This window comes from Carettochelys insculpta, chromosome 9, assembly GCF_033958435.1.
Source record: "Carettochelys insculpta isolate YL-2023 chromosome 9, ASM3395843v1, whole genome shotgun sequence".
Lineage (NCBI taxonomy): Eukaryota > Metazoa > Chordata > Testudines > Carettochelyidae > Carettochelys > Carettochelys insculpta.
This window is the reverse complement of record NC_134145.1, coordinates 38,395,561-38,418,609: the sequence shown is the minus strand read 5'-3', so window position 1 is coordinate 38,418,609 and position 23,049 is coordinate 38,395,561.

Below are 23,049 nucleotides of genomic sequence, written 5' to 3'. Positions count from 1 at the left end.
ATGGGCTGCCTTAGCCTTCCTGGGTGACTGGGAAATCATACAGTCAGCTCTGCCCTTCCTGGGATCTCCCCACTGCCCTGGTCCTCCCCCAGCCTCCAGTTCCCCCCCTGCACACGGCAAACTGATGAGATGCCATCATTCTGTCCCCTGGGAGGAGAACATACATTTATAGAGAGAGACACAAATTGGAGGGTCTAAATGTGTCTTTTCTGCAGGCTGAGCTTACTGAACAAACCCAAAGCTCCATCCATCACCCTCACTTCCCTATTTCAGGTATTCCCCAATGCTCCTCCCAGGCCAGATATTCTGTCCCCCATTCTTCCCTCATCCTCTTCCAGAGCCCCCCTTTTTTCCCTTATGCTAGGAGCCAGGCCTGCTGACAGGCTGGGAAAGGCCATTGCCCTGTGGCCCATCAATTCAAAAGGGCCTGGGGCTCCCAGACAACTACCACAGGAGCAAGAGGTGGCAGCCGGAGCCCTGGGCCCTTTAAATTGCCACTGGATGTTGTGTAGCACACTTCATGCAGCTTTCAGAGCTGTGTGGGGTGTGATGAGGACAGATCCCCTGTTCCACCCGCTCCTTATAATGTCCCACCCCTTCTGGGAGGGTGGAGCTGCCTCCCACCTACCTTGCACAAGGAATTGGCAAGTCCATAAGCCCCCTACTAGCAGCTCATTGTGGACTCCACAAACTCCTGGTGCCCTCTGTTTCCCTCTTCTGAATAATAACAATAAAAGGGGGGGAGTTATAATCCTTCCTGCCTCCCGGCCCCATGCCCTTTCCTTCTCCCCTCTATCAAGGTGCCCCACATGTCCTCCTATTATAAGAATTTCTCTTGGAGATAGGTCATCTAAGGTGTCAACATACTAAATTCTATTGGATGATAAACAGAGATAGGATTATGCAGGAGTCAGCAGTGAGAACATATGGGAAGTTGGTTTAAAACAAGTAGAGGTACGAGACAAGGAGATCCAATATTGCCACGTATCTTCATTTCACATCTGGAGAGAGTGATGGACAAGATCAAGGAAGAGATAGAAGGGATATCTGTGCACGGGAAAATAATTAACAACCTGAGGTTCGCGGACGATATAGTTATCACTGAGGAAGATGAGGAAAAGTTAGCAAAAACGGTGCAGGTGTTAAAGAAGGGAAGCAGTACAGACTGATTATGACCATTGACAAAACAAAAACAATGATATTTGGAGGCAAGGAAATAGGAAGGAAGATCAGTTGTCAATGGTATTGAACTAGAAAATGTAGAGAAGTTCACATATCTGGGGAGCAACTAACGTATGATCGAGACTGTAAGAAGGAAATAGCGACTAGAATAGGGTTTTTATTGGTAAATGTCAGCAAACACTAATTTCACTATACACACACAGTGCTAAAAAAACATTTCCATCATCAATAATCAAAATGTACCTATAGATAAAGCAAGAAAAATGCTGCTTGAGAACTTATCAGGGTTTGAGTAAGGATATTTACTTGGTATAGCTTGAGACCAGTTTCCCCTTTAAGCTGAGTACCTGGTTATCTGCACAAGAGAGATTCAGGTGCTGCCCAGCTGATTAGTAGAGCACCCACAGCTGCCAGCATGTGTTTCTATTGGGGATGCACATCAGCACATGCACTGGTGCACATAACAAAATTTATTCTGCACATGGAAGGAAAATATTAGAGGGACCATCCCTTGACAGAGGATGTTGATACATTTGGGTTTAGTTATAAAACTCTCTATCTTTGAATCTCAGTCTCTACTGTTAATAATTATTCTCCAATTTCCCCTCCCATATTTTTTCACAACCGTGAAAATTTTAGATCAACACAAATAACAAGTGCTCAAAAATAAATATGATTTAGAACTCTGATAGTATCAGAAATTGATTTCTGCCAAACCCACATATTTCTTGTGCTTTTCCTTTTGCCTCTTCCTGAGCACTCCGCCTTTCCCTTGTTTGTATGACTTTTGGTAGCTTTTCCTACAACAATGCCTGTATATTTGCTTTCTAGTTTATCCATTTTAAATGGTTTCTTCCTATACCATCATCATCTTCTGCAAATCTTGCCTTCCTTTCAGTCTTTATTTTTCTGATTTTCTATTCTTCTCCTTACCTCTTCTGAGGTTGGATTGATTTATACCACACAAAAAAAATAAAGGTCACTGAATTAAGTCATGTTACCAAAAAAAGCTAAGACTTATTGTATTTAAAATGCACTTAATTTTGGAATATGCCCCATTGAACTCAGCTTACTTATGCTGAAGTAAAATAGGGAATAGACTTATAGTATCACCATTATGGTCTGTGGCCATGATTTTCCCAAAACAAAGGGAATGCATTGCATAATATAAAATAAGAAAATGAAAGTGGCAACTGGCAACTTGAGACTTCTCTTAATTCACCTTTCCATATTGTATACTTGAGTGATACATTCCAAACTTAGTTAACTAATTAAGCAACCCGTAAGAACTAGCTAAGCTAAACTTTTTTTTTTTTTTTTGTTTCTAGCAATATCCAACACAACAAATAGCTTGGGAATTTGTCATGAATCACATTTCTACTAAAAGAAGCACAAAGCAGTGGTTCTCAAACTTTTTGGCTTATGGCCCACCCTGCTCAATGCATACCCCCAGCCAACCACCCATGACGACAAAATATATTTGCTTACCTCTGAATACCTTAAATACTAAACTATTCATATTGGTCTACTGAAGTGTAAAAACATAGATATGCAGCTGTAGCATATGGTGGAGGTGTAGGGCTGGAGAGAAAGGGCGAGCTCCCTGCTGTGTGGTATGGGTAAGTCCTATGCCTGTGGCCCATCTGCCAGATGGTGGTCAATGGACCATGCTTTGAGAACTGCTGGTACAGAGAGTCTTGACGAATGATGCAGTGCCAAACGAATTATCTCAGTTACTAACCGGCTGATCCACTCAGCCATATCCACATCTTCATCCACATCATTTTCTCTAAGTAAGCAGTTTTCCTTATGATGTTTCACTCTGGCAACTAAATACCACATCATCATCTTATATTAGACATGTTTTCCTTTTACTCATTAACAGTGACAGTTTTTGACAGTCATGTGGCAAAGTATGCGGGGGATACAGGAAGTTCTGTGTGTGCTGAATAATGTCTTCCCTTTTTCTTTCTAGTCCACTTCACTGTTCCTTTTTATACTGCCATCATCTCTTCCTATATATCGTCTCTCTGTCTTTAAGACAGTTACTCCCGTGCCCTGCTTAGCCAAGGGTCCACCACCACATAAGCACAGAACAAAACCAACCCTACCCTGCTTGTGTCTTTCTTTACACATTTTACTTTTTAATATTCTGAGGAACAGAAACTGAAAGCCCAGAGCTTTGAAGAAGAAAGAGCTTAAATGAAAAAAAAAAAAAAAGTATTTTACTGATTATTTTTTAAAAATAAAAATCTGAAGTAAACAAAAAAACCTAAAATAAGTAAAAATAAAATATAATCACCAATTTTTACCTACCCGGCTCCTTCATAAGTTTTATTGATTTCATTTCACTCCTTTCTCAAATCCATAAGCCACAGGCATCGTTTAGGCCGGAAAGACAAGTCTTAGTGCCCCTCAGATTTCATGCCTGAGGTAGGCTTCCAGCTCACACCCCAGCCCCAGATTCCAGAGCTCTTAACTACAACACAGATTGAATAGTAACAGAGAGAAAGCCGTGCTAGTCTATTCACTATCAAAACAAAAAGCAGTCAAGTAGCACTTTAAAGACTAGAAAATAGTTTATTAGGTGAGCTTTCGTGGGACAGACCCACTTCTTCAGACCATACCCAGACCAGAACAGACTCAATATTTAAGGCACAGAGAACCAAAAACAGTAAGCAAGGAGGACAAACCAGAAAAAGATCATCAAGGTGAGCAAATCAGAGAGTGGAGGGGTGGGGGGAAAGGTCAAGAATTAGACTGAGCCAAGTATGCAGACGAGCCCCTATAATGACTCAGAAAGTTCCCATCACGATTTAAACCATGTGTTAATGTGCTGAATTTGAATATAAAAGCCAGCTGTGCTGTTTCCCTTTCCAGAACGGTGCGATAATTCTTTTTCAGTAATACACATACCTTTAGGTCATTCACAGAATGCCCCATTCCATTAAAATGTTGACTAACTTGTTTGTGGATCTGGAGTGTTTTGATGTCTGTTTTGTGCCCATTGACCCTTTGTCTAAGGGAGTTAGAAGTCTGTCCAATATACAAAGCATCTGGGCATTGTTGGCACATGATAGCATATATGATGTTAGCAGAGGAGCACGAGAAAGTGCCCGTGATTCTGTGAGTAACCTGGTTAGGTCCAGTGATGGTATTTCCAGAGAAGATACGTGGACAAAGTTGTCAGTGGGCTTTGTTGCAGGGAAAGGTTCCAGGACTGGTGTTCCTGGGGTATAGACTGTGGGTGTTAGTGAGGATCCTCATGAGGTTGGGAGGTTGTCTGTAGGAGAGAAGAGGCATGTCACCCAGGGCCTTCTGGAGTATTGCACCCTGATTAAGGATAGGTTGTAGGTCTTTAATAATTCGTTGCAGTGGTTTGAGTTGGGGGCTGTAGGTGATGACCAGTGGTGTTCTGTTCTTGGTTTTTTTGGGCCGATCTTGGAGTAGCTAGTCTCTGGGTATTCGTCTGACCCTGTCGATTTCTTTTTTTTTTTTTTTTTTTTTTTACTTCCCCTGGTGGGTAATTCAGGTTTATGAATATTTGGGAAAGTTCTTGTAGTTTTTGGTCAATGTCACTTGGATCAGAGCAAATGCAATTGTACCTAAGAGCTTGACTGTAAACAATGGATCTAGTCACATGTGCAGGATGGAAACTAGAAGGGTGTAGACAAGTATAGCGATCACAAAGTGAGGGTGATATGTTATGAGTTCTGGGCTGCTCACAGCTTCTGTCTTTGGGGCAGGGAGTTTGTTTATAACCAGAGGCAGGGTGAATAAGATAACAAAATGTTTGTCATTACATTAGAAATCGTTAGGTAAGCACTACCAGGCACTCCAGTATAGGAAACAAAGGGTAGGTAATAAATAGAATGGAGAAAGGTAAATAGTGGTGTAAATAATAAATGGCTAAGAAAAGGGTTAAACAAAACAATTTGCAGATAACAATTATTCAAAATAGTTTAATTCAAAGCTGACCACAAATTGACTTCACAAAGGACCTCATGGGGTGAATGGGCAACACAATGGCAGATGAAACTCACTGTTGATAAATGTCAATTAATGCATGTTGGAAAATATAATCAGCACTATACATACAAAATGATCAGGTCTAAATTAGCTGTTATCTGTCAGTGAAGAGATCTGGGAGACATTGTGAATAGTTCTCTGAAAACATCTGCTCAATGCGCAGTGGAAATTAAAAAAGGTAATAGAATATTAGGAATCATTGGGTTAAGGACTGATAACAAGACAGAAAATATATATTGCCCCTCTCTCTCTCTCATATATCTCCATGATATACCCCACATTTAATACTGGTCACCTCATCTCAAAAAAGATATCCTGGATATAGAAAAGATACAGAGAAGGGTAATGCAAATGATTTGGGGTATGGAACATCTTCCATATGAGGAGAGATTTAGAAGACTGTGTCTTTTCAGTTTGTGAGAGGGATTAAGCAGTGGTGATGTTCTCTTCATTCACTCTGTAAAACCTGGTATTGGCAACTGTTGTAAGATGCGATGCTGAGATGGACGACAGGTCTTAAGTCTGGCCAATCTGATGTTTTATGTAGAACCCAGATGTATCTCTCCCTATTCCCCATAACACACAAGACTGCACCCCACTCCCAGAGCTGAGATAGAACCCAGGAGTCCTGAGTTATCAACAAAGTAAGAAAAGACATTACACTTTTAAACCTAACCCAGGGTCCTTTAAATCAGTATTTCTCAACTTTTTTTCATAAATACCCCCTTTTCAAAGAAGAATTATAAATACCCGCAGACTTCTCTCGCATATCCCTAAGGGTGTGTGTACAACTGGTTGAGAACTTGATCCTAAAGTATATCGGAGGTCTTGAAACAAGTCATTTCAGCCTTTCCAGATTACTGTACACTTTCCAGGAGTCAGCTTCGTTTTGCATACCACCAAGTCACACCTTACTTAAAAACTACTTACAAAAACATGCAAAAATACCATAGAAGACCGCTACTGAAAACTTGCTGGAATTCTACATTCTAATTATCAAATAAATGAATTGGAATAGAAATATTTAACTTATATTTCAGCATAAGGCATATGAAGCAGTAGAAACAAGTCATTGTCCGAATGAACTTTTAGACTACACCGACTTTACTCCAGGCCTGGGTCTACATGGTGCTTTGCCCAGCGCCGCTGCTGGCAGAGCTATGCAAAGTGAGCTTCTTGGGATTGCAAATAGCCTTTCATTTGCATACTCCCAAAGCTCATTACCATAGCCATGCGAGAGTTTGGCGCCAGCAGACGTTTGAGACATAAAGGGACTGGCAACAGAAGGGGATTTAGTCAGCAGAGACACGCCCACACAGCCTCTGCAGTGCCAGCACCCCCTTCTGCTGGCACCGAACTCTCGCATGGCTATGGTAATGAGCTTCAGGAGTATGCATAGCTCTGCCAGCAGCGGTGCTGGGCAGAGCGCCATGTAGATATAGCCTTGGTATTTTTTTATGTAGCCTGTTGTAAAACTAGGCAAATATCTAGATGAGTTGAGGTACCCTCTGGAAGACCTCAGTGTACCTCCAAACTGGTTGAGAAACGCTGGTGTAAATGGCTTGTCACAAGATGTCAGAAAATTTTAGTATTACAGATGAGTGGGTCTCACATTTACTTTATTTTATATGGGAATTAGGTAGAGGGCTCCTGTTAGCTAATTGCTAAATGATCTGTTAAAAACCTAGTTTTCAAATGGCCAAGCGTTCCCTCAAATCATAATTAAAGCTGTCTGCCCCTCCTTCCCCTGCCCCTTTCCCCACTCTGAAATGGTGCACCTGCACAAGCCATCTTCATCTTTCAGACGTAAGAGCCATGCCTGCATGGGCAGCAGGTTATTACTGTCCCCAGAAGACCTGGGTGGTCCCATTCATGCTCTGGCCAGACGGGAAAACTGGGGATTGAAAGTGGCTGCCTGGCTGATCAGCACTCCATGCAAGCTGGGAAAGATGAGGCCAGGCAGCTGCCTGGCCAGGAGGGAAGATGGGCTAGGGTGCAGCTGCCCGGCTGTTCCAGGGGCCAAGGCCAGAGCCTCCTGGTTGCTCCAGAGACCAGAGCAGAACTCAGCACTTTTGTAGACAGCCTTCTGCCGCTCCCCAGTGAGACACAATGCCTTTTCTTGGTTGAGAGACAGGGCTTCCTGGTCACTGGGCAGCCCAGTCTGCTGTGCTTCCAGTTGGCCGGTCTGCCGAGAGACTGGCTAGGTTTACACAGGCAGCCTCTGTCGACAAAACTCGCTGAACGTCTACACAGTGAAAGCGCTGTGTTGAGAATTTGTAGACAAAACTCAGCTATTCAGACAGCAGAGTTTGACTTCCCCGGTCAGCAATACGGCTCTGTCGACAGCGTTTTGTCAGTCAGTAGCCAGTTGTGTCAACAGAGTGGGTTTCTGGTTCATGGGCAGCCCTGTTCGCAGAGCGCCCGGTAGCTGTTCTGTCGAGAGAGGGCAGGGCAGTCGGGCTGCTCTCTCTCAACAGAGTGGCTTGCTCTTTAGAGCTGCTTTTCCGTGTACACGTAATCTGCCGAGGGCTCTCTGCCGACACAGGCTGCCCATGTAGACGTAGCCTCTGGCAACGGAGCAGAGCCGCTTTCGGGCATGGCCAGGATCTGCCGACAGAAGTTGGGCGGGAAGCGCTCTCCCGACAGTAACCTGTGTGACAGCTGGCTGCGGCGTAGCCTGAGAACTGCGATTCCTTTGAACTCTTCGGGAGACTCAAGCAACCTCCCACTCCCTTCGGCTGTGACTCCGCCCGGGACTGACGGCCAAGCGCCCCTGGCCTCACCGGCAGCGCCCAGCCATCCCGAAGCAGCGCAGCCAACGACCCACCCCGCTCCCACTGCCGCGCGCCTCCCGCAGCGACAAGCCCCTAGTCCGCGGCCCGGGCTGCCCCGACGCGCCCCGCCCGCTCCCGGTACCCCGCGGCTCTGACCTCGGGCTGCCCCAGCCTCTCTCCTGCTCCCCTCTCCTCGGCTGCCGCGGGCTGCAGGCGCCGCCCGTCTGGGAGCACAGAGCCGAGCGCGGAAGGCGGAGGTACCTGCGCGCGCGACAGGCGTGGCCTGAGCCGGCCGGCCGGCGGCGCCGCCCTCGAAGCAGGGAGGCAGGGGAGGCGCGGGGCTGGGGGCGCGGGGCAGCTCGCGCCAGCCCTGCCCCCGCAGCGCTCCCCGGGGCGGGAGGCGCACGCCGTGCAGGGACGCCGAACGGGGGCGGGCACCCCCCTGCAGTGCCGGAGGAACCCGCCCCTGCGCCGTAGGGCTGCCTCGCCCCCCGGGCTAAGAGCTGGCGGGCAGAGCACGAGGCCAGGGCGGAGGGCCCATCCTCCAGCCAGAGTAGGCCCCCTCTGGGTTCTGTGCAGAGGGCAAGACCCTTCCCTCCTTGCTTCCTTCGCCAGCGGGCACCCCGAGCGGCCGGGAGGTAAGGGACCCTCGGCACAACTGCAATCTCAACACCACAAGCAAGACAACCCTGCAGCTTAACCTTACAGCAGCTGCCAGTGCAAACCAGGGAGCACAGACGAGGGAACCAGGCTCACAAAGTTCTGTTCCTTGTTAAACCTGTGAGATTTTTTTTTTTTAAAGCTTTACGGACAAAATTATTCAGTACAAAACCGAATATTTATAATGGTGCTGTTTATAATGAACCTGCTTACACAAATAGGAGGTATTACTCTCACCTCCGTTTCCCTGTTTGCTCTATCTGAGCTACCCACTCTTATCAAGTACTATTAAAATAAAGTAGTAAATACCTTGAACTAGAAGAGTTGATTAGGAGCTCTTTAAGAACTGTGCCAGAATTTTCACACCTATTCTCAGTTTGCTAGAAGCTTCCAAAAAGTTTGGGAGTGCTCCCCTCTAGTCACCATCTAGCCTGCAATAACTTGATGGCAAGAGCTGGATAGATGGTTTGCTAATGAAAGATATTTAATAGGGTAAAATAGTTCCACTGGAGTGTGACAATTGTTGAAAAGCCAATGAGAATTAGGTAAGGTGTCCCTGCAAATGTGCTGGGAGTCTTGGGTAACAGCAGGAGACTTACACAAGTTTCAGAAAGGACAAAAAGTATTACTTACTTTTCAAAACAAATTTTTTAGATTTCATTCCAATTTGAAAATATTTCTGAAATTTCCAAATTTCCCATGGAACAAGAATTCCACTTTTCTATCTGTTCTATTAATTTGATGTAAACTCTTCCATATCCAGAAGTCCCAGGATCAGGAGATTGCCAGATATTCAAATATTCTGGATAATAGAGAGGTATACCTAGCAATGCATAACACTAAACAAAAATAATATTAGATATTAAGAAACAAATGTATGCAGACTACTTTATTTACCAACAACAGTAGTATTGTACACTGTAAACTCATTACTGTATTTGCTGTATTTATTTGTATTTACTTTCACTATACTGTACTTATGGAAAACAAAGAGAAGTTACTCACCTGTGTAGTAACGATGGTTCTTCGAGATGTGTCCCCATGGGTGCTCCACAGTAGGTGTCAGGCTCGCCCCGGCGCCGCAGATCGGAAATCTTTAGCAGTCTCCGTCGGGTCGCGCATGCGCCAATGCGTGGCGGCCCTTCGCGCCCCTTCGGTCACATGCGCAATCCGGTCCCCACCAGTTCCTTGACCAACCACCCCGGATGCTTCTGAAAAACACGAAAACAGAGCTCCGAAGCAGGGAGGATGGGCGGGTAGTGGAGCACCCACGGGGACACATCTTGAAGAACCATCGTTACTACACAGGTGACTAACTTTTCTTTCTTGTTTGAGTGGTCCCCGTGGGTGCTCCACAATAGGTGACTACCCAGCAGTGACCCCAATTAAGGAGGTGGGTGTCCGCTTATGTGCAGCTTGCCCTTGATAGGACTGCTGTTGATAGGCGTGTATCCTCATCGAACACCTGGTGCATGGCATAATGCTTGGCAAAGGTGTCATAATATGACCAAGTCGCCGCTCTGCAGATGTCTTTTAACGCGATGCCTTTGAAGAAGGCCGTCGACGTTGCCATTGCTCTGGTGGAGTGAGCCCTGGGCGGAACTAGCAGAGGGGTCTTACTGAGCTCATAGCACAGTCTTATGCAGGATACGATGTGATTTGAAATTCTTTGTGAGGATAGGCCTTCCCCTTTCGACCTGGGTGCGAGACACACCAGGAGTCTGTCCATTTTCCGAAAGGGCTTAGTTTTGTGTATGTAAAAGGCCAACGCCCTCCTTATGTCTAATAGGTGCAGCTGCGTCTCTTTGCTGGAGTTGTGAGGCTTAGGATAAGATGAGGGTAATACTATTGGTTCGTTAATGTGGAACTCTGAGGAAACCTTTGGAAGGAAAGCTGGGTGTAATCGTAAGATCACTGCTTCTTTTGAGAATACTGTGCAGGGTGGCATTGCCATTATTGCTGCGAGTTCGCTCACCCTGCAGGCTGATGTGATGGCGAGAAGGAAAGTTGTTTTCAGGGTAAGTAGCCGGAGGGGTACCATGGCCAATGGTTCAAAGGGTGGTGCCGACAGCATGTGGAGGACCAAGTCCAAATTCCATGACGGCGATAGTGGTTTCTGAGGGGGGTACAGGTTTACCAGCCCCTTTAAGAACCGTGTGACCATAGGATGGGCGAATATAGTTGGTCCTTCCTCTTTATGTTGCAACACTGATATAGCTGCAAGATGGACCTTTAAAGAAGATAGGAAAGAGTCTGTCTTGTTTTAGCTCCAGCAGGTAGTCTAGAATTGCAGTTATAGGGACGCCCTGAGGGGCCAACTGCTTGGAAGAGCACCAGGAGATGAATCGTTTCCACTTTTGCGTGTAAGTTCTTCTGGTGGAAGTCCTTCGACTGGACTCCAAGACGTGTTTCACTCCCTCTGAACATGTGCTCTCTAAGGCGCTGAGCCATGGATTAGCCACGCCTGTAGGCGGAGTCTTTGAGGGTGTGGGTGCACTGTGGACCCCTGAGCCTGCGTGAGAAGGTCCGGCACTACTGGTAGGGGGAGTGGCGGGCGGCATGACATGCGCAGAAGTAGAGGAAACCATTGCTGTTGGTCCCACGTTGAGACTATCAGTATTATGCGTGCTCTCTCTCTTTTGGCTTTCTCTAGAACCTTGTGAATGAGTGACGTGGGAGGGAACGCATAAAGTAGAGGCCCTTCCATGGCACCGTGAAGGCGTCCCCCAAGGATCCCTGTCCTGTGCCCGCTCTGGAGCAGTACTGAGGGCATTGTTTGTTGTTGTAAGTGGCAAACAGATCAATTTGGGGAACCCCCCATTTGTGAAAAACTTGTTGGAGCAGATTGGCGTGGATCTGCCACTCGTGCATGAGCGCAAATCGCCTGCTTAGCTGGTCCGCCTTCACTTTGTGGACACCGGGTAGGTATGAGGCTTTCAGCGTTATATTGTTGGCAATGCACCAGTTCCAGAACCGGACTGCCTCCGCACATAGCGCACGGCATCTGGCCCCTCCTTGCCGGTTGATATAAAACGTGGTGGTGGTGTTGTCGGTATTTATCCCGACTACTTTGCTGTGCAGGTATTTCCGAAAACGTCTGCACGCGTTGAACACTGCTCTGAGTTCTAGTATGTTTATGTGCAATGTCTTTTCCACGGGGGACCATAGCCCCTGAGTTACTTTGTCGCCGATGTGTGCTCCCCATCCCATGTGGGATGCATCTGTCATAAGAAAAATCGCGATATGTGGCTGGTGGAAGGGCACCCCTACTAGTAAGTTCTTGGGATCTGCCCACCATGCCAGAGACCTGCACACCTCCGCTGTGGGCGATACTGCCCTGTGGATGGTATGGACTATTGGTTTGTAAACGCTCGCCAGCCAATGCTGAGGGCCCCGCATGTGCAGCCTGGCATTCTGTACCACGAACATGGTGGTCGCCATGTGCCCCAACAGTTGTAGACATGTTAGGATTGGCACTGTGGGGCTGTACGTCATCACTTGTAGCAGGGATTTGATGGCGTGGAAACGGGCCTCGGGCAGGTATACTCTTGATGTAGTAGAGTCTATGCGTGCCCCTGTGAACTCTATATTCTGCGTAGGCTCGGTCTTTGATTTCGAGAGGTTGATAACTAGGCCCAATGAGGCAAACGTGTTTGTAGTGACGTGTATCATACGTAGGACCTCTGCCTTTGAGGCCCCTTTCAGTAGGCAGTCGTCCAGGTATGGAAAAATGAACACACCCCGTCTGTGTAGGGAAGCTGATACTTCTGCCAGTGTTTTGGTGAACACTGGGTGCTGAAGAGAGACTGAACGGAAGAACTCTGTATCGGAAGTGCTCCCTGCCTACTGTGAAGCGGAGGAAGCGTCTGTGTGCCGGGTGAATAGTTATATGAAAATACGCGTCCTGCAAGTTGAGGGCTGCAAACCAGTCTCCATCGTCCAATGCCTTAAGTATGGAGGCAATTTTAATCATCCTGAAATACTGTTTGCGCAAATGCTGGTTGAGGGCCCGTAGGTCCAGGATTGGTCTCCAGCCCCCCGTCTTCTTCTCTGTTAGGAAGTACCGGGAGTAGAACCCTTTCCCTCGGAATTGTTCCGGAACTCTCTCCACCGCCCCTATGAACATGAGATGGTCCACCTCCTGTTTTAATCTTGTCTCGTGGGAAGGGTCCTTGAAGAAGGACTGGGTGGGCGGTTTCGGTGGAGGTAGTGATTGGAAGGGGATCGTGTATCCCGTGGCTATAATCTCCAGTACCAATTTGTCTGTGGTGATGTTTTGCCATTGAGAGTAGAACGGTTGGAGCCGATGGTGGAACATGTGTTGGGATTGGCATTGAGGGATGGTGTTGATATTGCAGTCCTTGACATACCCGTCAAACTTGCTGTTTTTTTGTGTTTTATAAGTAAGATTTTGAGGGAAATAAGACGCAATAAGTTTAGCGTCACCACAGCAGCATGCAGTGCCTACTACAAGAAAATAACTTAATATATATAGGAAGACCAGGAATGCATGACAGTCTGCAAAAGGATTTTGTGAGAAACTGTTTTCTTGTTCTTTTTGTAGCATCTGAAGTTAGTACCTGAGTAAAATTACTTTTGTGGCAGTGAGTTTTCAAGATTCCAAATCAACCATTCCTAAGTAGTCCCATTCTTATGCTAAGTGTTTCCTTGCAGGTGTCCTCCATTTAGACTGCAAAGTGATATTTTTGAAACACATTTTTCCAGGTGTACTGTAAATCTGTACTGAAAGCATTAATAAAAAGTTATAAGAAACTGTCAGTACGTATAACAAGGAGTCCTGTGGCCCCTTAGAGACTAACACATTTATTAGTTCATGAGCTTTTGTGCGAAAAACCGACTTCCTCAGATGAAAAATGGAAAGGAAAAAACAGGATCCAGGATTTATGGGGTGTGTGTGGAAAGGTTACCTGTCACTAGTAGGACTAGTTAATGAAGCTAATTAAGCAGGATGTGTCTCATTCCTACAAATACCAAAGATGGGGAAACTGTCAGTGTAATGTATAAAATAGTTAAGATCTCCAGTCAGGCCAAGGTTAAAGGTGTCAAATTTATGAAAAAATTCCAATTCAGATGTCTCCCTCTAATCTTGTCATAAAAATTCATTTGTAAAAGAAAGAGAAGTTACCTGTGTAGTAACGATGGTTCTTGGAGATGTGTCCCTGTGGGTGCTCCACAGTAGGTGTCGGGCTTGCACCAGCGCCGCAGATCGGAAAATTTCCAGCAGTCTCCGTCGGGTCGCGCATGTGCCGATGCACGTTGGTCCTTCGCGCGCTTACGGTCACATGCGCGATCCGGTCCCCACCAGTTCCTGATCAACCACTCCGGATGCCTCTGAAAAACACAAAACAGAGCTCCGAAGTGGGGAGGAATGGGTGGGTAGTGGAGGACCCACGGGGACACATCTCAAAGAACCATCGTTACTACACAGGTGAGTAACTTCTCTTTCTTCTTCGAGTGGTCCCCGTGGGTGCTCCACAGTAGGTGACTACCCAGCAGTAACCCCCCCAAAAAAGGAGGTGGGTACCCAATTTATGCGCAGTTTGCCCTTGAAAGGACTGCTGTCAACAGGTGTGTATCCTCATCAAACACCCGGTGCATGGCATAGTGCTTGGCAAAGGTGTCGTAGGCTGACCAAGTCGCTGCTCTGCAGATGTCTCTCAGCGCGATTCCCTTGAAGAAGGCCGTCGACAGCGCCATCGCTCTAGTGGAGTGAGCCCTGGGCGGAACTGGCAGAGGAGTCTTGCGAAGCTCATAGCACAGTCTGATGCAGGATACGATGTGGTTTGAAATCCTCTGTGAAGATAGGCCTTCCCCTTTCAACCTGGGTGCGAGGGACACCAGGAGTCTGTCCGTTTTCCGGAAAGGCTTAGTCCTATCTATGTAGAAGGCCAAAGCCCTTCTCACATCTAACAAGTGCAGCCGTGCCTCCTTGGTGGAGTTGTGAGGCTTAGGATAAAACGAGGGTAATACTATCGGTTCGTTAATGTGGAAGTCTGAAGAGACCCTTGGAACGAAGGCTGGGTGTAATCGCAAGACCACCACTTCCTTTGAGAACACTGTGCAGGGCCATGTGGCCATTATTGCTGCAAGCTCGCTCACTCGACGGGCTGACGTAATCGCAAGAAGGAAGGTTGTCTTCATGGTAAGTAACCGGAGGGGGACCGTAGCCAATGGCTCAAAGGGCGGTCCCGACAGCGTGTGGAGGACCAAGTCCAAACTCCATGACGGCGGTATCGGTTTCCAAGGGGGATACAGATTTGCCAACCCCTTTAAGAAACGCGTGACACCAGGATGGGCGAATATGGCTGATCCCTCCTCTTCGTGTTGAAAAGCTGATATAGCCGCGAGATGAACCTTTATCGAGGATAGAGAGAGCCCCTTTTGTTTGAGTTCTAGCAGGTTATCCAGAATTGTAGTTATAGGGGCGTCCAGAGGTGTCAACTGCTTGGAAGAGCACCAGGAGGTAAATCGTGTCCACTTGTGCTCATAAGTCCTTCTGGTGGAAGTCCTCCAACTACACTCCAGGACTTGCTTCACTCCCTCCGAACATGTACTCTCTAGGGTGCTGAGCCTTGGATTAACCATGCCTGTAGGCGGAGTCCCTGCAGGTGTGGATGCAGTATTGACCCCCGAGCCTGTGTGAGAAGGTCCAGTACTGCCGGTAGGGGAAATGGCCGGCGACGTGCCATGCGCAGAAGCAGCGGGAACCATTGTTGTCGATCCCAGGTTGGAACTGTGAGTATCATGTGTGCTCTCTCCCTTTTGGCTTTTTCCAAAACCTTGTGTATGAGTGTTGTGGGAGGGAACGCACAGAGTAGAGGGCCCTTCCATGGGATCATGAAGGCGTCCCCCAAGGATCCCTGTCCTATGCCCGCTCTGGAGCAGTACCGGGGACATTTCTTGTTGTTGTGAGTGGCAAACAAATCGATTTGGGGAAACCCCCATTTGTGAAACACTTGGCGGAGCAGGTCAGAACGGATCTGCCACTCGTGCGTGGGCGCAAAGTGTCTGCTGAGTTGGTCCGCCTTTATGTTGTGGACACCTGGCAAGTATGAAGCTCTTAGGGTTATATTGTTGGCAATGCACCAGTTCCACAACCGGACGGCCTCCCCACAGAGTGCACGAGATCTGGCCCCTCCTTGTCGGTTTATATAAAACATGGTGGTGTTGTCGTCAGTATTTATCCCGACTACTTTTCTGTGCAGGTAATTCTGAAAACGCCTGCACGCATTGAACACTGCTCTGAGCTCTAGTATGTTTATATGCAGTGTCTTCTCCATGGGGGACCATAAACCTTCAGTGGCTTCGTTGCCCATGTGCGCCTCCCATCCCATATGGGATGCATCTGTTGTGAGAAAAACGGTAATTTGCGGTTGGCGGGAAGGCACCTCTACTAGTAGGTTCTTGGGGTTTGCCCACCACGCCAGTGACCTTTGCACCTCCATTGTGGGTGATACCATCCTGTGAATGGTATGGGCTGTTGGTTTGTACACACTCGCCAACCAATGCTGCAAGCCTCGCATGTGCAGTCTGGCGTTTTGTACCACAAACGTGGTGGTCGCCATGTGCCCCAACAGCTGTAGACATGTTAGGAGTGGAACAGTGGGGCTGTACATTATTACTTGTACCAGGGATCTGATGGCGTGAAAACGGGCGTCGGGCAAGTATACCCTTGATGTAGCAGAGAGTCTCTTCGGGCTCCTATAAATTCTATATTTTGTGTGGGCTCAGTTTTTGACTTCGAGAGGTTGATGATGAGGCCCAGTGAGGTAAATGTGTTTGTGGTAATGCGTATCATTCGTAAGACCTCCACTATGTAAGTTCCTTTCAGCAGGCAGTCGTCCAAGTACGGAAAAATGAAGACGCCCTGTCTGTGTAGATACGCTGATACGACTGCCAGGGTTTTGTTGAAAACTCTGGGTGCCGAAGAGAGACCGAACGGAAGGACTCTGTCCTGGAAATGTTCTCTGCCTACTGTGAACCGGAGGAAACGTCTGTGCGCCGGATGAATTGTTATATGGAAATATGCATCCTGTAAGTCGAGGGCTGCAAACCAGTCTCCATCGTCCAGTGCCATGATTATGGAAGCAATTTTAGTCATTTTGAAGTGCTGTTTGCGCAGATACCGGTTGAGGGGCCGTAAATCCAGGATGGGCCTCCAACCTCCTGTCGTCTTCTCTGTCAGGAAGTACCGGGAGTAGAAGCCTTTGCCCTGGAATTGTTCCGGTACTCTCTCCACTGCCCCTATGAACAAGAGGTGGTCTACTTCCTGTTTTAACTTTATGTGGTGAGAGGGATCCTTGAAAAGGGGCCTGGTGGGAGGGTTCGGTGGTGGCAATGATTGAAAAGGGATTGTGTACCCCGTGGCTATAATCTCCAATACCCATCTGCCTGTGGTGATGCTTTGCCATTGAGAGTAGAATGGCTTGAGTCGATGGTGAAACATATGTTGAGATTGGCACTGAGAGACGGTCTTGGTTTTGCAGTCCCCAACATACCCGTCAAACCTGCTGTCTTATGTTTTGTCCGGAGGGGGCGCGACCCTGCTGTGGCCGGCGTCTAGGGGCCTTGTACTGCTGTGGCTGTTGTTGGCGCCCTTGATCATACCCCCGTTGATATTGAGTGCGCTGTGGTTGATAAGTGTAACGCCATTGCTGAGGGTAAAACTTCTTCCTCCTGTACGGCGGGGTATATATACCCAGGGTCCTAAGTGTAGCTCTCGAGTCCTTACTAGAGTGTAGAACCGAGTCAGTTGATTCCGCAAATAATTTCTGCCTGTCAAAAGGAAGATCTGCGATTTTTACTTGCAGATCTTTGGGAATGCCGGATGTCTGGAGCCACGATTCCCTGCGCATTACCACCGCAGCGGCTGCGGAATGAGTCGCTGTGTCCGCTACGTCCAATGCAATCTGGACTCCTGCTCGTGAAGCTGCGTAGCCTTCTTGGATGATTGCTTTGAGGACTGGCTTTTTATCCTCTGGAAGGAAGTCCATGAGTGAGGTGAGTTTAGAATAGTTGTCGAAATTGTGGTTCGACAAATAAGCGGCGTAATTTGCCATTCGTAGCAGTAAGGTAGATGATGAATAAACCTTTCTGCCGAGGAGGTCTAATTTCTTTATATCCTTGTCTGATCCCCCGGATTTATACTGGGACTTTTTGGCTCTGTGTTGCGAGGATTCAACCACTAGTGAATTAGGCTGTGGGTGACTGAACAGAAATTCCATGCCCTTGGCAGGGACAAAAATACTTCTTATCCGCCCTCTTGTTAGTAGGAGGGATGGAGGCTGGAGTCTGCCATATGTTGGTGGCTGACTCCATAATCGCTTCATCCAATGGGATGGCTATCTTAAGATGGAGCTGGAGATCTGAGATTTTTGAGGAGCTTATGGTGTTTCTCCTGCACCTCTGCCACTTGAATGTCTTGTGATTGAGCCATCCTTTTGAACAGCTCTTGAAACTGCTTTAGATCATCTGGGGGAGAAATATCTCCAGGAACAACTGCTTCATCTGGGGAGGACGAGGAGGCATCGCTGTGATACATCTCCTCTAAGTCTTCAGGTTCCTGACTCTGGTCACATGGTTGTACTTTTAAGGTTTCCAGGTGGGGTTCCAGATCCTTTGAACCACTCTCTGACTGGGAAACTTGTGACGTTCTCCCCGGGTGAGGCTGCGTGCTGTGATGTTGACGAGGTGTTGACGGGGATCTACGCCGAGACCTAGATCTCCTGTGCCGATGTCCCGTATAGTAAGGACGGCCATAGCAACAAGGGCAAGGGCCCGGTGATGGGGACCTGGACCACGATCTGAAAGCATAGACGTGATGTGTAGAATGGCGTGACCGTCGAGATGACACTAACATAGGCGGGGATCCCCTGTGATAGTATTCATAGGGATCCCTGCTTGAAGCTGGTGAAAAACGTCCAGCTCCAGGAGATGGCGGTTGAAGGAATGGAGATGGAGGCCTGTGGTAGGCTGTTGGAGTGACTGCCCGCTGAATCTCTGGGGGAGAGCGAGGTGATAATGGCAGCGCAGTGACCTCAGGGGAAGGGCTGCGGTGCCAGGTCTTTGCCTTCGCTTTCCCCCGCTCGGGCGCCGCAGGTGTTCTCATTGGTGCCGGGGGGCTCAGCCCCATAGTTGGTGCCGTGGTGGGTTCCGTTGCCCCCGGTGCCGCTGTCCTCGGTGCCGTTCGGGAAGTCTCCTCCGGCACCGTTGGGCTCTGTGCCGGGTGCTCTCGCTCCGGTGCCATCAGAGCCGCAAGGCTCGGTGCCGCAGAAGCCGGTGTCGACCTTTCCGGTGCCTGCAGAGCCCTCGGTACCACCTCCTTAACAACCGGAGGCCCCTGCATGGGCACATGCGCCACGGCCTTCCCACCATGAGAGGCCAGCGGGCCCAGGCCCCGTGTTCCACTCGTCCCGCTCATAGAAGTAACTGGCAGTGATCGAGTTGGTGAAGTCTTTTTCTTCTTCTGCGCAGAGGAGGTCAGAGAGGCCGCCTTCCTCTTGTGCGAGCCCGAAGAGCCCTCCTTATGGGGCTTTTCCGATGCCCCAGGTTGGAGGGCCTTGTCGAGAAGGAACATTTTGAGCCTCATTTCCCTGTCCTTTCGAGCTCTAGCTGTGAGCTTAGAGCAATGAGGGCATTTTGGGGGGACATGGGCTTCCCCAAGGCACCAAATACATTTACTATGTCTGTCTGAGGCAGGCATGGCGTCCTGGCATGATTCACACTTCTGAAAGCCCGGTGAGGACATTGTTTAAGCTTTAAAGTCTTTAAGGTCTTTAAGTGCTAACAGGGCACTTAGCAGTCAATCCATGCGGCAACAGATAACCGTTAACAGTCAACAAACAACGTTCAAGGCTTTCAGATAGCGGGCCCGCCGAAGGCGGCCGCCTCCGTCCTTTTTCTCGCTCCCTTGTCCTTTTAAAAACTATGTACACGCTAAGCTAAAAACTTACTATAACAACTAAATAACAAGCTATAACTATTAACAGTAAGTAAAACAGAGTTTGTGTGTCTCAGGCGTTGGAGCCAGAGTGGATTCCGTCTGCAGTCGTTGGCGGTTGAGAAGGATCTGGTGGGGACCAGATCGCGCACGTGACTGTAAGCGCATGAAGGACCGACGCACATCGGCACATGCGCGACCCGACGGAGACTGCTGGAAATTTTCCAATCTGCGGCACCGGGGCGAGCCCGACACCTACTGTGGAGCACCCATGGGGACCACTTGAAGAAGAATGGCTATTTTTAAGTACATAAAAATGAAATAAGGTTGCCATAACCATATTTTTATCTCCATTACTCTTGCTTTTGTAGCATGCTTACACAGTAACTCCTTAATATTTTAGTTGTGTGCCTGAAAAGATGCTACTTTAAGCAAAATGATATTAAGCAAATTCAATTTCCACATAAGAATTAATATAAATGAGGAAGAAGTTATGTTCCAGGGAATTTTCTTTTGCCAAACAAAAGAGAGTAAAAGTTTTAAATGATTTAAAATAATTCATTACAGTACTCACAAATGATTATTATGAAGCTTAGTTGAAGCAGGAAGGTAGGAGGGTCAGGCCCCCACACCCTGACCCATTGCACCTGCTTGGCACTCCTGCGAGGGGACAGAGTCAGGAATTTGCCTGCCCTGCATCTGGAATGCTAGGTGGGCTGGCAGGGCAAGCCAAACAGCCTTATATTGGAAAACTGACTTTAAACGAATATGTTCTCTTAGGATTTGAATCTAAAGTTTCTGTATGTGAAAAGAATAGTTAATAATTGTGCTCTTTTGAAAAATTGTACCAATAACCAGAAACTCATTCATCTACAGTAAACATACACAAGAAAACTGTGTCCCCATTTAACCTACCATCTAGTAATCTTCTTAGTTTCAGGGAAAGACCTCAGCAGATTCAGCTAACCTGTATCTGAATAAAAATCAGAAGTGAAGTTAGTTGTCTGGTTGTACCTAAAGGAGGACAAGAGACTTTTGACATGGGTTTAATCAACCTGCAATTTTATTATTGGATGTCTGGGTCTACATGGCAGATAAAATTGTACAGTGCCGGTAACCCCATGTTCATCTTTTCTCATCCAGGTGTCATGTGACTAGATTTTTATATTTGGTATGGAACCATTTTGTGTGTCTATAGTATCTCTTGGCCCCAAACAGTGTGCAAAGGGGCCACGTGAGGTGTCTAATGAAAGCTGAGTATGCCCTGAATTGTGTATGCTACCAATAGGTCTGTATCACGTTGGTAGGTAAAGTTATAGATTTTAGCTACGTAACCATATTAAAAACGTTCAGAGCCAAGGATACACAATGGGAAGTGTGGTCGGTGGCCTCTCCAGCCAGGGTAGTTGACTAAGACAAAGGAACATAGACATCTCAGGAATTTAAGACTATCATGTGGGAGTCATCCAATGGCAGTTTGCCACAACAGCTTACCTGGTCAGGTGGGGGCAGACTCACTAGTGATGGGAAGGGGGAAAGGGTTTTGTCCCTGGGCACGAGAAAACTGTGAGGTGGACCTAGCAGTGTCCATCTTGGACTTGATCTTGCTTCTTTGTTCTGGTTTCTTTTCAAAAGTTCCATTTTCCAGCATGACCAGATCTACAGCTCTCCAGCAACTAAGACTACGTGACCTGGAATGTACTTTGAGAGACTTTCAAGAATCAGCAGATAACATCACTGGCCTGCATCAGTAGCTGTAATTGGTATATGTAAAGTATCACTAAACAGTTTTTCTCTCCAACCCCCATTCATTTTTGTTAACAAACCTTTAGTGGTTTAGACCTGAAGGATTGGTGAATGTGGTAACTTGGGTAAGATCTAACTGTATATTGATTGGGGCTGCATCCTTTGAGGCCTGGAAGACTGTGTGTGGAGGTTGTGAAATAGTTTTGAGAACCACGCACCTGAGTTTGGGGGTTGTTGGTCTGAGCTGGTATAGCAGCTGAGAAGTCTGTGGGTTTGCTTGTGGGGCTTCTGGCTGGCTCTTGGGGCTGGCAGAGGTACTTTTGTGGCTAATTGGATTTGCCTTAAGCTACATCTACACGAGAGAGATCTTTCAAAAGGGGCCCTTCCGGAAGATGTCTTCTGAAAGAACTTCTTTTGAAAGAGTGCATCTACACACAAAAAAGCAGACCAAAAGAAAGATCTGCTATTTCCAAACAGAGTGTCCACACAGTCCCCCCTCTTTAGAAAGAGCAGGCCAGGGACTGAAAAAAATCAGGTGCCATGGAGGACTGCTCTTTTGAAAGAAGGGCCGTGAGGAACATCTAGACACATCTGCTTTCGAACGAAGGCGCTCTTCCTGAAACAGGAATGGAAGAGCGCTTTTGAAAGGAGTGCCACATTCTTTTGATTTACTTTTGCAAGAACACAGTGTGTAGATGTTCCATAGGATCTTTTGAAAGAGCCCCCTTCTTTTATAATATCTTTTGAAAAAACTTGCTAGTGTAGACACAGCCATAACGAGAAGGAAATCTCAGCCTGGGGCTGTAAGAAGCCTGGTTTAAAGCAAAGATACCCTGGACTGATTTCTCTAGCTGTGCCAAGAAACCCGGTCCTATTACACCAGGTCCCGCAAGCAGGTCCATTGCAAGAACCTTACAATCCGACCCCCTCATAGGAGAGTTAAGATGAGCTATAAGAATGGGAGGTGGTTGGTTCTTTTTCTGTCTTAAAGGATTCTCCAGCCCTTCTCTTTGTTTCTTTAACAAATATCTCTTTTTAAGTCCTTTCTCAAGCCATTTACTTGATTGTTCTATCTTTTCTATTAAGTTTCTGCACTAGGCAGCCACCACAAGGGAGCCCCAGCCACTACCTTGGCTGAGAACCAAATATCATAGAGTAGAACCAAGCTCACAGACTTTCTGGAAGATAACAAATGCTACTCAGTCTCCTTGATGAGTTATTCACATTTGCAAGTTTAATAGCCCTGCTTGCCCTTCATGGTGTACATGACACAGTTCCGAGCGCCCTTGCTAGTGCCCCTAAATAGCTCAGACATTAGCTCACTGATCCTGAAAGTACACAATTGCTTTTAAGGATGCTGTTCTGAACAAGGCCATTTGGATTCCTGAGATGACATGCCATCTCATTTATGGGGCCAGTGGAACTCAACCTTTAAGCCTGCTGTGTAGATATGGATAACCATTTAGTTTACAAAACGTAACAGGCAGGAGGGGATTCCAAAACTGTTGCAGTAGACAGGTTATCCACAACCCCATGAATCTGTAATTGCTTGAATTTGTTAAGAGATGTCCTATAGATCTGCCATCCAAAAGAAGGCAGTGACTCTGCTATAGTGCTAACCACCCTAAACTCAGGTTCCACATTGCTAGTGGAGTTCATTCAGGTTCTTTACAGGCTCCTGGTGCCAGCTTTGGAAGC